Here is a 12969-nt window from a genome sequence, read left to right as displayed (position 1 = left end):
TGTAGACAAAGGAATCACGGGCTGAGACAGTGCCTTTGGAGCACATTTCGCTCTGTGCCAACGCAGAACAGCCCTCTGGATGCACAAAAATAAAGTCCTCAAATAGTTCTGAGAGTCCATAAAAGTGATTCAGGAAGACAACAAGAAGCAATTATGGCAACAGTTTTCTGGAGCAGCTTACGCCGGGTCGGGATTTAAACTTCAGAGCGCACATAAAAGGCAGAAAACAGCAGCCGAGTCGGGAAAACCCCGTAAGATGCGAGGATCCAACAAACTGCCCAAAGAGGAGTGGAAGTGAGAACAAGTGAGAGGGAGGGAGGGAGGGAGGGAGGGAGTGGTGAAGAAGAGAAAAGGAACTCCTCTCTTACTCTATTATCCGTCCGTCACAGGGCTCCTGGGAAGTTGCTATGGTTACAGGGACTCACGCCTCAGTGTCCTTTTAACTATTGCTCATAAAGGCAGCATTCAGCTTTGGGCCACAATGCAGATCTCCCTCTTTCCCTCTTTCTTTCTACGTTTCCTTCTGTTTACATCGTTCGCTCAATATACAAGTCTTTCCTTTTCATGTTCGCCTTTTCTTCTGTCTCCCAAACTTCACAAACAGCAACCCCACTATCCGCCCTAAATAAAACCACTATCTCCTTCCGTTTGGTTCTTTTCATCCTCTCATCCCTCAGTTTTCTATTCTAATACATATTCTTTCTTCTGTTAAAAAAAAGTTGATAAAATCCCATTACACACAAATAAACTTTGTAATATCTATTTAAAGGTGGGGTAGGTACGTTTTAGAAACCGGCTCGAGATACCCTTTTTGTTATATTCCATGGAATGCTCTTAACATCCCGATAGCAATGAATATCTGAAGTGCTTTGGCAAAAAATCCATACAAACATTTCATCTGTGGAAGCCGTAGTAAAAAGCACGACCAATCATTTTAGCCGGGCCGGTGTAGTGGCAATTTCTTATGTTACCTTATATGGTAAAACCAAATGCTTCTGAAAGCATTGTCTAACACTACTGTACCATTTCTTCATATGTGCTGTTTTCTCTGCATACTCTAATGAGGGTTATTATTCTCAAGCGCTTCAAGGCCACAGAGCTGATTCGGCAGACTATGTTGAAACTACTCCTCTTCACACAAAGTTTGAACTGCTGATAACCGTTATACTTTCTATAGCTCAAGGACACAGGTGTCTAATAGCGATATGAGACATCCGTGTGAAAGCAGATTTCTGAGGCGTTCTGTCTAGCTACACAAAACTCTGTCTGCCCTATCTTGTATATAAGCTTTGCTATTCTGTGAATATTGCACACACTCCTGCATATCCTATACTCTGTGAGACATGCACCTTCGAAGCTTCAAATAAATAAACAAGACAACGCTGCTTGCTTTCACCAGTTTATTATTGATTACTCTCATTGTACATCTTTACAGTATTGACAAGTTTAAAATATCCACGACACCGGCTAAAATAACTGGATGGCCTACCTACGCGTTCGTGTGTGTTGGAGGAGGGGCTTGTAAGGAAGTAGCAGATTTCTTTCTTCCGGCTGTGTATTTTCCAATTCTAGCGCACTCGAGGTGGTTTCTCCAAAATGACCTACCCCACCTTTAAAGACAGATATTTTAATCATGTCTATATTCTTTTAAATTTGCTTGCACACTTACTTTAAATGAAATATCAGAGATTGAAAAGATAAACGACAGCATCAGTAATTTTGATAATACCAAAAAACGACTTCTGTTTACGCTGAAGTGACAAAGTGCTCTAGCAGTGGCAGTAATTATGGCCCATCCACTGGGAGTCAAAGAGGAAGTTGCGTGACGTTAAGAAGTTAAGATGACTGCATAGGGTGGAGGTCTCGGTGGTTGGGTGGGTGAACAACAACATGTTGGACTTTGCCATGGGAGACTGGTGTTTGTTTATTTTTTTATCTTTTAACCATGATGACAAAAGTTCCACTAATCTTAACTGAAGTCCAGTAAATAAATAACTTTAACCCAAGCCAAAGTCGTTATCTTTTTAACAATAATGTGCTTGAACCTAACCAAATGTAAGGATATATTATCTTTTATTGAAAAAAATACATTTTTCTAAGTTTTAGAAGGCACTGAGAAATGACGTTTTGAAGTCGATAGGAATGTCAGATTGGAAAAAGCATAACTGTGTGGTGTCATTAGGACTGTTACTGGAACCTATTTTGTTGTATAATGTCAAGGAATTTTAATTGATGGGTCATTGTGTGTCCAGCACAGTTTATGAGGTCAATCAAGAGTTAACCCATGCCTATCATTTTAATTAGTGACCCAAATTGTTTAAATAGAGTTAAAAATGGCCTCATATGACCACATGCACACCCAACAACACATTTATTTTAAACTGAGAGCCTCCAGATCTTTTTTTAACTGGTTTTATTATAATAATAATTCAAGTCTAATATTGTTTTTCCACAAAATGACAAGCTACCTTAAAAAGATTTTTTAAGTTTCCACATCACACTGTATTTTACATATTTCTATCATTTGTGGCTTACAAACTAGTTTGTGTTGTACAGTAGATACACTCCTCGATTTGAGCTGAGCACAGAGAAACTTTCCCCCTTCAGCAGATTAAAGTGAAAAAAGGCTTCTAGTGTCAAACTGCATCTGCAGAGGGAATGTCAAACACCCAACAAAAAAATGTATCTGTAGTCTACAAAAGACAGCCCACAAGCAGAAAAGAAAATCAAGCTTCTTGCAATCTGCATCTTTATGGACAGAGTTTCTACTTTCCTCTGTAACTCCAAAGAGCATTTAACCCCAGAGTAAAAGGCCCAATCCCGTAGTTGCAGTTGCCATGGTAGCCTGAAGGCTCTTTCAGAAAAAAAAGGGGATTCTGTCACTTTTGAATCTGAAACCTCCAGGGGTCCAGCACAAGAGAGGGGCTAACCTGGCTGGCTATAAGCCCAGGAGAGGAGCCTTTTGTGTGGGTAAGACATCAGTAACTCTGGGCATAAGAGGGGAGAGACACAGCAGCTGGCAACGAGAGACATCCAGCATGACTGACATTAAGACGAGGGAATGAAAGAGGGACAATGAGCCATGGAAATAGTGGACAGTGGGAAAAGTATACAGAAGAGAAAGTCAGGGAATGAAAAAAAAAGGATTTGTACTTCGAAGAAGGGAGTAAGAAACTGAAAAGATTAAATAAGATTGACAATAAAATTGTACAGGAAAAAACAAGAGGAGAAGAACAATTAAGACATGCAAAAGGTAAGAGTAAATAATAGCATTTAAAAGGTGTTGGCAGACTTTGAGCCAGTCTCAGATCTGCCAGCACAAAAAAGCACTCGACTCTCTTATTGCAGCACTCGCTCACTTGACATCCAGTCCCTCTTTTCACCTCCTGTCGGCCACAAACAAATAAACACTTGATGGAGAGGGTGGAAAAGCCAAGATGGGAGGGGATTTTCTCTACTTCACTGTTTGGGTTTCTTAAGATCACATCAAGCATAAAGAAATGATTGTTTAAATCGGTGACACCAAGAACTAACACACTCGTTAAGTGATGAAAGGATGGCAGGGTGCTTTGTAGAACAGATGTGATCCTAACTTCAAAACGCTGAGAGGACAGAATTTAAATGAGCTTGTTTTATATAGAAACACTAACAAAATAAAGTGTTCACGCAAAAACAGCTGTCAACATGAATACTTACAAATGAATATAAAATATAGCTCCATCCTTTGTTAAATATCTCAACAAAGTAGTTAGGTTAATTCAATTACAGAAAGATGTAAAGTGTGGCGAAACATACAAGTACAATGGAAGCTATACTAAATAATTACTTCACCTTATATTAAACAATCTTATCAATTGTATTTTGTGCTTTCAACCATGAAAGACACAAATGACACACTGTATATTCAATATTTTAATTCGATAGAGAAGGGAAGTCACGCCCATATACTTCCGGTCCATGGGACCTTATTTCGGAAAAATTATGTATTGAAGTCAATGGAGAGAGAAAGATTATCTTTCGATCCCGTTTGAATTGTGCCATGAATTACACATACAGTATGATGTTTGTCAATCTTAAAAAATAATTTCCATGTCAAAAGTCACAGTTTGTCTTAAAACTGTTGAAATATAAGACTATCACTAATACGCAACTAGAAAGACTACAAATCCCAATATCCCGGTCCTGCACCGACTAACTCCCCTTGTGTTTATGTACCGCTCTCAACCTGCCCAGACTTGTAGTGATTTTCACCTCTAATACTTTTCGCCTCATTCTGAAAGAAAGAAGTGAAATGTGCCAACGTGACGGCCGTCTTGGTGTCTGGTTCGAGACGGGAGATGTAGTCCATTGAGCGGTTTCACACAAAAAAAGTGTTACTTCACATTTTTACGACACATTTTAATTTTTTTGACTTGCAAAATTATCTTTTAAATTGACAATCATCATATGTGTAATTTGTGGCACAATTCAAACGGGTTCGAAAGATAGTTTTTCTCTCTCCATTGACTTCAATACATACTTTTTCCGAAATAAGGTCCCATGGAGCTGCCCCCGGAAAGGGAGGGACTTCACCTCTCTATACGAATAAAAAGACTTAACTCAAAATAAAAATAAATCAAGGCTGCTTCTGTGATATAACGTTATATCTAAATAAATAAGTGTTATGAACTCATTTATGAGAACATTTTATATCCAACTTGTTTTCCTACGACTATTGTTGTTCTTTGAGCTTTTTGAATATAGCTGCATAGTCTTTTTTGTCAATTTATTGAACAACTAGAGTGGAATGTTGTAAAACAGGGCTGACTGCACGAGTTGACCTCTTTCTGAACAAGTTGATTTCTACACACCAACGGGCACAAAACCATGTGCCTAGTTTAAAGCGATCAAGTCATATTACAGGAGAAATGAAATACAGAAAAGCTGCCGTTGCAGGAAAGACGGCCGGCAAAAATCACCGACTGTGTGAACGTGAACATTAATAGAATATCACCTCCCATCTTCAGAGCAATCTGACTATTATAACATTAGTGTTAAGAAAGCTTACTTAAATATCTGCCACAACATAAGTAACCGGATCAGAGTAACATTAAGTACAGTCCGCGGCATATCACATCATAATGTATCATATATTTCCTTATCTGAGTCAGCTGAGCCGTATCTGGCCGTGCAACACTCACAGTGTCACATACTATATGCAGAAGTATTATTTTAAGCAACACATTAAGTTGACGAAACACTGTGCTGTCAGTACGCTTCTCCATGTTTGTGATTGGTCGAATGCTCCAAATACCACCCCTTTCATGTGAACGCGCACCTAACTAGACACTAGGCACGGCTGGCTTGAGCGATCCACTTGATAACCCGCGTCGTAGTACCGTTTAGCGAGAGCGCGTATGTTTTGGATTAGGCCAACCGGCTAACTCAAACATATCCAGGTTCGGTTGAACCAGCTTCGTAGTACAGGCCTCAGATGTCTGAATTATGCAGCATGGTGCAGCATTGTTTAGAGCAGGGGTTTTCAAAGTGTGGGAAGGTGAGCCTCCCCCCAGAGAACATAAGAACAGCCGCGCCCCCCCTCCCAATTATCATTGCTGTTATTATTATTATTATTATTATTATTATTGTTGTTGCTATAATGCAGGGGTATTCAATTGCATTTCAAAGAGGTCCAGTAAGAGAAAATGTAATTAAATGCTCTGTTCTCGCTGTCTACCTTCCACCATTTTAAATTACTCCGACTGTTTCTCTCCTCTTGTCTCGTCTCTGTGTGTGTGTGTTTGAATCTATCATGCTGACTGCACCGATTTCATTGGCTGAGTAGCGTCACCTCCTTAAACATTAAACAATAACCTTTTTAAACCTTTTTATTTTTATGTTTTAAACATATTGTATAAAACTCCCCCACTACTTGGACTATTCCTTGCACCCCTCTAGAATAAGCCCGAATGGTCTCAACCATATTGCATCAGTAACGTGCACTTGTTATTATAACAAGATCGCAAGGACGCTGGTAGCGATCGGAAAATTGAGTGTTGTTCAGTTTGTGTGTTGTGGAACATGCGTGTGCGTGCATTAAAATATACCACACACCCAATTACAATAGTATGTTCAATTCACTACCCTGGAAGTTAATACAGTTGTTAAAGTTGGAACAGCCTGTGGACAGCCGTTCTTCCTTGCATGTCAGTCGCCGACACCTTCTTACAGATGACAGGCACATCTAGCTGCAGCACGACCCGTATATTTCCGCACGTCGTGTTCTCAAGAATTTCTTTTTTAACATTTTCAACATTGTGGATACATCCTTATATGCTCCCGGTAACACACTGAACGTCAACTTTGCCTCCTTATTACACTCACCCCTACTTTAGTGGGAACAATGAGTCTGCGTCTTTGATGCACACTGGAATAAACGCAGATCATACTCTGGCTGCAGCCTTTACCGGCACTTGCTTTTGATCAAAGTCAATGCAGAAAACCTGCACTCACACAGGTAGGTAGAGGTGAAGGGAATGAGCACTTTTACAGCCTTTTTGGCGAGGCGGGGGAACTCGGTTTCCACAGACAGCCACAAGTGGGCAAGTGTCACTTTACTCGTCTTTTTCTCGTTCTTTTGTGTCTCACGCTGCGCCTCCCCTGAAGCTCTCTGGCGCCCCCCAGGGGAGGCGCGCCTCACACTTTGAAAACCGCTGGTTTAGAGTAAACAGAGCTACAAGATTGTTTAACTATTTTGGTTCAACAAATTAAAAGAAAATGACGGACAAAATTATACCGTAAGTAGGGATGTCCCGATCACCTTTTTTTGCTCCCGATCCGATTCCGATCATTTGATTTTGACAATTTGCCGATACCGATTTTTCCCGATCCGATCTTTATGCAATGCATTAAGAGAAAAAAAAGCATTCAAGTTGTCCCTTAAGGTTATTTTTTTATTTAAATTGGATATTCTATCCAACATGGATATAGCTTATTTCTTTCACAGCAGCATTGGATCAGTTCAGTTGTGCAGCATTGGATCAAAACAAAATAAAGCTTTCAGTACTCGTTAGCTTACTGCTACAATTAGACACTGCACCCTGCCCACTCTGTTGCCAGATTTGAGAGAAATAAGCAACCAGGTCTATGAAAACAAGCCCCAAAGAAGCAACAAATACATGATGTTCTGTAATTTGAAACCAAAACTAATGCCTCAGGATGACTTTAAGACTTGAACATGGTAATTTTTGCTTTGTAACATTGAATACAAAATTAAAATTAAAAAAAATTAAAATCCCGATCCCCGATTTTTTTCCTCCCGATTCCGATCTTTTGAAAATCACGTGATCGGCTCCGATCCCCGATCACGTGATCGGATCGGGACATCTCTAACCGTAAGGGTACTCATAAGGAAACCATAAACTACGTTATCATGCAAATATGTCGGCCTGTACACTGTTAAAAAATGTGATCACATATCTAAAATAGGGCTGTCAAACGATTAACATTTTTAATCAGATTAATCACAGCCTAAAAATGTATTAATCATGATTAATCACCATTCTAACTATGTCCAAAATATGCCATTTCTTTATGTATATTGTTGTGGGAATGGAAAAATAAATGAAAGAAGGCGGATATATCCATTTAACATACAGTATGTATGTATGTATGTTTATTATAACATTGTTCTGTGTGTCAAAATGAAAGACAGCCCACACACCTATCAATCATCAAACCGTGGGGTCTTATTTCATTAGGTGTTGATTTCTATCAACACGTAATGTTTTATCGATGTATATAGAGATGTACTACAGCAAAAGTATTCTCCGTCAGGACTTCCTGCAACAACACCACGCCGTTATCTTGATTCTGATTGGCCAGAAGACATTATAAAAGATGTTCTATTGAGAAGATGAACACTACGTTCCAAAAGTTTTCAAAACCGTTTCTAGTCTCCAGACAAGTGACTACTGAAATCAATCTTACTAACTGCTTTTCTGTGCAATTTACTCGGCGCGAGTTGGCGGACTTTATTTTGCTTACTTCAACATCATTTTTCATGGTGGGGCTAAGGGGGGGCTAAGGTGGGGCTAAGCCATTTCTTGGTATGGCTGTAGCCTACCCCAGCACTGCCACTGGTGTGATGTGACTGGCGGGCCATTCTGCATGCGTTAAATGCGTTAAATATTTTAACGCAATTAATTCAAAAAATGAATTACCGCCGTTAACGCGATCATTTTTACAGCATTAATCTAAAATGCAGATTTGGGAAATAGAAATGGCTAAAAAAAAACATCTCCTTCAGCAAACAAGTCACTGTGGCTCAATAAAGTTTCAAATACTTACAATTGACAGCACAAATTGACTTTGTAAAGATGTTTACATGTCTAGCAAATCAAACAGACATCTCGCCCTTTCTGACATTAATTGTTGCCAATTAAATTAGTATGAGTTATGCAGCTTCCAATCTGGTTGAGTAACATTGGGCAATGTTAACAGACTAACCAGGCCACTAAAGGCAGAAAGATACTTTGTTCATGATGGATGGGGAACAGGTTTTTCAGCAATGTGAAAGACACATGTCAAAGAGACGAAGATTGTGGTGGCAATTAATGGTGGTTCTTCAAGGACCATAAAGTAATGATGTCTTCAAGAGGATTCATTTTGTCAAGTTAGATCACAGAGGGAAATGGTTGGAGACTGGTTGGTACCGGTAGCTCTTGGTTGAGGTTAGTGAAAGATTGTTGACCTGTTGACTAAGCCTAAGCAGAGACATACGGTCAGGCTCTGGTGCTCCGGTGTCTTGTATTTTGTTGTAGTTGCTTGCTTATAACTAACAAAAAAGGCATAAAATAAGGTATTAATATAATAATTGTACAATACAGTGGCAACACCACCACAGATGTAGCCTAAGAATATGTTAAAAGTATCATCAAAGCTCTGACACAATCTAAATAGAACCTTACTATAATAAGCATCAAGTGCATCCCTTATAGAACAATAAAAAGGAGAGCACAAAACTAGGACATACATGCATATTGTAATACCAACATGTGTAAATAAATGAACATGTAATGTACTTTACTTTTTATCGCAAACTGTTTATTTCCTGAGAGGAATGCCTTTTGTTTATGCATGGATACATGCACACAACAAGCACAAATCTGACAACATGACACAAGAGCAACATTCAAATGTAAAACATAGCATAGTAAGAGAGATGTTTGTGCCGTGCCTCTGTAGGACATCTGCAACCCCTCAGCGACTGACTTATTTAGTGAATGATGCCACATGGAGCAAGTCAACAGGATGACTTTGCCCACTGATAACCAGACTGTAGTGAGTTAAGTATTTCATTTCCTGTTTTCCTGAGCGAGGCCAGAAAGGATTAAGTTGACTGTCTGGTCACTCAAAGTGTTGCGTGATTGTCCCTTATAAAGCTTTAAACAAGGATTTGATTAGCATGAACTCAAAGACGGGGATATATTATTGTTTTCCAGGCTGAACCGTATTTCCAATCAAATCATCAACTTTAACAATCTTTAGTTATTTGGGACCATCATTTGATAATAATAGCAGATATAGTTGGACTGCAATGCATTTCCTCCAGTGCATCTTTGGGTCAGTTGTTTCAAGAAATCACCAAAAGATTATCAATTTTGCTAGCAAAAAAAACATGTTCTGCCTTTTCCTTGTCTTAAATAGAGCTTTGCCCACTGGGCTCTACTAAATGTGTGGCGTGGCACTGATATTTGTGAGTGTAATACAGTTGCTGCTGGTCTATTACCCTCTGTGTTCAAGCCTCTTTGTGCAAGAAAACAGTTGTCACTGGGCAGAATAATTTACTGGGCTGACCTCATTAAAATGTTCGTTAAAGAGTGGCTTAGTTTTGATGCAACAAAAGGAAATGTAGCTATTCAAACTGCAAGCAATTCACTTAAAATGCAGTTGTACAGTGCAACAACAATGGTTACAAATTGTAAAGCACTTACTCATCACTGTACCCTGTATGCCATCACTTACTGTACGGAGACTCAGTCATTGGTACATGTTCACATATAAAGCCATGCTGGGTAAACTCCCGTCTTATATCTGCTCTCTTATCACACAGCGAGTTGCAAGTAGCTTATGCCTGAGATCTCACGATGTGGTTTTGTTACATGTGCCAAGTGCAAGGACTGACTTAGCACGTGCACTTTGCTCTGCATCGGCCAAACAGCTCGCTGCACCCGCACTGCGAGGGGGACCCAAGTTCCCATCAGCAAAAACACGTTGGTTTGCTATCCTGGCTCCAAAATGGTGGAATGAGCTCCCCATTGAAATCAGGACAGCAGATAGCATGCTCATCTTCCGGCGCAGACTGAAAACTAATCTCTTTCGACTCCACTTCGAGCGATAGAATTACTAACAAAGAACTGCTAACAGAGCACTTACAGGACTGTCTCAGAAAATTAGAATATTGTGATAAAGTTCTTTATTTTCTGTAATGCAATTCAAAAAACAAAAATGTCATACATTCTGGATTCATTACAAATCAACTGAAATATTGCAAGCCTTTTATTATTTTAATATTGCTGATTATGGCATACAGCTTAAGAAAACTCAAATATCCTATCTCTAAATATTAGAATATCATGAAAAAGTATACTAGTAGGGTGTTCAACGAATCACTTGAATCGTCTAATTAACTCGAAACACCTGCAAGGGTTTCCTGAGCCTTGAAAAACACTCAGCTTGGTTCAGTAAACTAAATCACAAGTATGGGGAAGACTGCTGATCTGACTGCTGTCCAGAGGACCGTCATTGACACCCTCCATCAGGAGGGTAAGACACAAAAAGAAATTTCTCAAAGAGCAAGCTGTTCACAGAGTGCAGTTTCAAAGCACATCCACAAAAAGTCTGTTGGAAGGGGGAAATGTGGCAGGAAACGCTGCACAACCAAGAGAGATGACCGCAGCCTTAACAGCATTGTGAAGAAGAGTCGCTTCCAGAATTTGGGGGAGCTTCAAAGACAGTGGACTGAAGCTGGAGTCCAGGTATCAAAAGTCACTGTTCACAGACGTGTCCGGGAAATGGGCTACAATAGCCGTATTCCCATGGTCAAGCCACTTCTGAACTCAAGACAACGGAAGAGGCGTCTGACTTGGGCTAAGGAAAAGAAGCACTGGACAGTTGCACAGTGGTCCAAAGTCCTCTTTTCAGACGAAAGCAAGTTTTGTATTTCATTTGGAAGTCAAGGCGCCAGAGTCTGGAGAAAGGCTGGAGAGGAGCAAAATCCAAGTTGCTTGAAATCAAGTGTGAAGTTCCCACAGTCAGCGATGGTTTGGGGAGCCATGTCAGCTGCTGGTGTTGGTCCACTGTGTTTCATCAAGCCCAGAGTAAATGCAGCTGTGTACCAAGAGATTTTAGAGCACTACATGCTTCCGTCTGCTGAAAAGCTCTATGGAGATGAGGAATTCATTTTCCAGCATGATCTGGCACCTGCCCACAGTGCCAAAACCACCAGTAACTGGTGTACTTACCATGGCATTACTGTCCTCGATTGGCCTGCAAATTCCCCTGACCTGAACCCCATAGAGAATATGTGGGGTATTGTGAAGAAGAAGCTGAAAGACACCAGACCCAACAATGCTAATGAGCTAAAGGCCGCTATTGAAGCATCCTGGGCATCCATAACACCTCAGCAATGCCACAGGCTGATTGCCTCCATGCCACGCCGCATTGATGCAGTAATCCGTGCAAAAGGATTCCCAACCAAGCACTGAGTGCATTAATGGACATTTTCAAATGTTTGATTGTGTTTTGCTGTTATAAATCTTTTTTTTTTACTTGGTCTGAGGAACTATTCTAATTTTTTGAGATAGGATTTTTGAGTTTTCTTAAGCTGTATGCCATAATCAGCAATATTAAAATAATAAAAGGCTTGCAATATTTCAGTTGATTTGTAATGAATCCAGAATGTATGACATTTTTGTTTTTTTAATTGCATTACAGAAAATAAAGAACTTTATCACAATATTCTAATTTTCTGAGACAGTCCTGTATATACTAATAAAGGACTGGCTTATCTAAAGCTAGTTGAGTAGCACTTGAAATGTTTGGCTCTATGAAACCTGATGTACTGATATGATTCTGTTTTCTTCAAGGTTGTATCTTCCTGGTCGAATGTACTTATTGTAAGTCCCTTTGGATAAAAGCGTCAGCTAAATGCAATGTAATGGAATGAAAGCTTTTATTTGCGCAGCTCCTCTAACTTGGAACAGTCTTCAGAAAGAATGGAAACTGAGAGATTTTCAGTTGTTTTCTGTTTTTATGTCTTCATGTGTAACCTACTGCTGCAGGTCTCCCTTGAAAAAGAGATCGATGATCTCAATGGGATTCACCTGGTTAAATAAAGGTTTGAAATGAAATGGAAAAAAAAAAAAAGAAGGAAGACAACTTTTTACCAACTTAAACAGGCAAAATTGACCTTGTTACTTAAAAAGATAGATTACTTTAATGTAATTCTTTAATGCCTATTAGATATGTGACAGATTTCCTAGTACTGTTGTTCTCTGCGTGAGAATGATGTGTCATCCTCCACAGAGCTGTCAGCGTGTGCTGTGACACATGGTGTGAATATATCATCAGAACAGAGACACTTGGAATGGGCAGGATGGGAACATGCTTGTTTTTCACATGAGCGCACCCCATATTGGCAGTCACACACCCCGCCAGTCGTGCCCACTTAGTTCCGCCTACCTTCTGCAGGCTCGCCATGCCCGTCAGGAAATTGATTCTAATTGGCTCTGCGTCCATGACGACTTTGAGTCGCCTAGGTTCATTGCCTCTGACCCTAACGAGCTGGAAGGGTCCGCCCACTGGAGATTAAGGACTGTGCTGTTGGGGAGTTTGCAGAGATTCATGCGTGTGATGCAAACAGATTTTCATTGTAGCGATGGCAGAATTGTCTCTGGAGTGTGTTGAACATTCACAGCAACACATGGA

General features: G+C 39.9%; 1 protein-coding gene across 7 annotated transcripts in view; it reads right to left on the bottom strand.

Moving 5' to 3' along the window:
* The window catches only part of rgs3a (regulator of G protein signaling 3a), a 141882-nt gene that overhangs the window by 105225 nt on the left and 23688 nt on the right, over positions 1 to 12969 (bottom strand). Inside the window, exon 1 of one of the 7 annotated variants that reach the window (XM_079658732.1) lies at positions 182 to 199. The exons of the other annotated variants lie outside the window; for them this stretch is intronic. The gene's annotated coding sequence lies outside the window, so the exon portion shown is untranslated. Of the gene's footprint in view, positions 1 to 181; positions 200 to 12969 lie in introns of those variants that run through there. 7 annotated transcript variants of the gene reach the window in all.

Source organism: Notothenia rossii, assembly GCF_949606895.1.
Source record: "Notothenia rossii genome assembly, chromosome: 11".
NCBI classification, from domain to species: domain Eukaryota; kingdom Metazoa; phylum Chordata; class Actinopteri; order Perciformes; family Nototheniidae; genus Notothenia; species Notothenia rossii.
The sequence above is the reverse complement of the archived record's forward strand: the minus strand, read 5'-3'. Positions and strand labels throughout refer to the sequence as shown.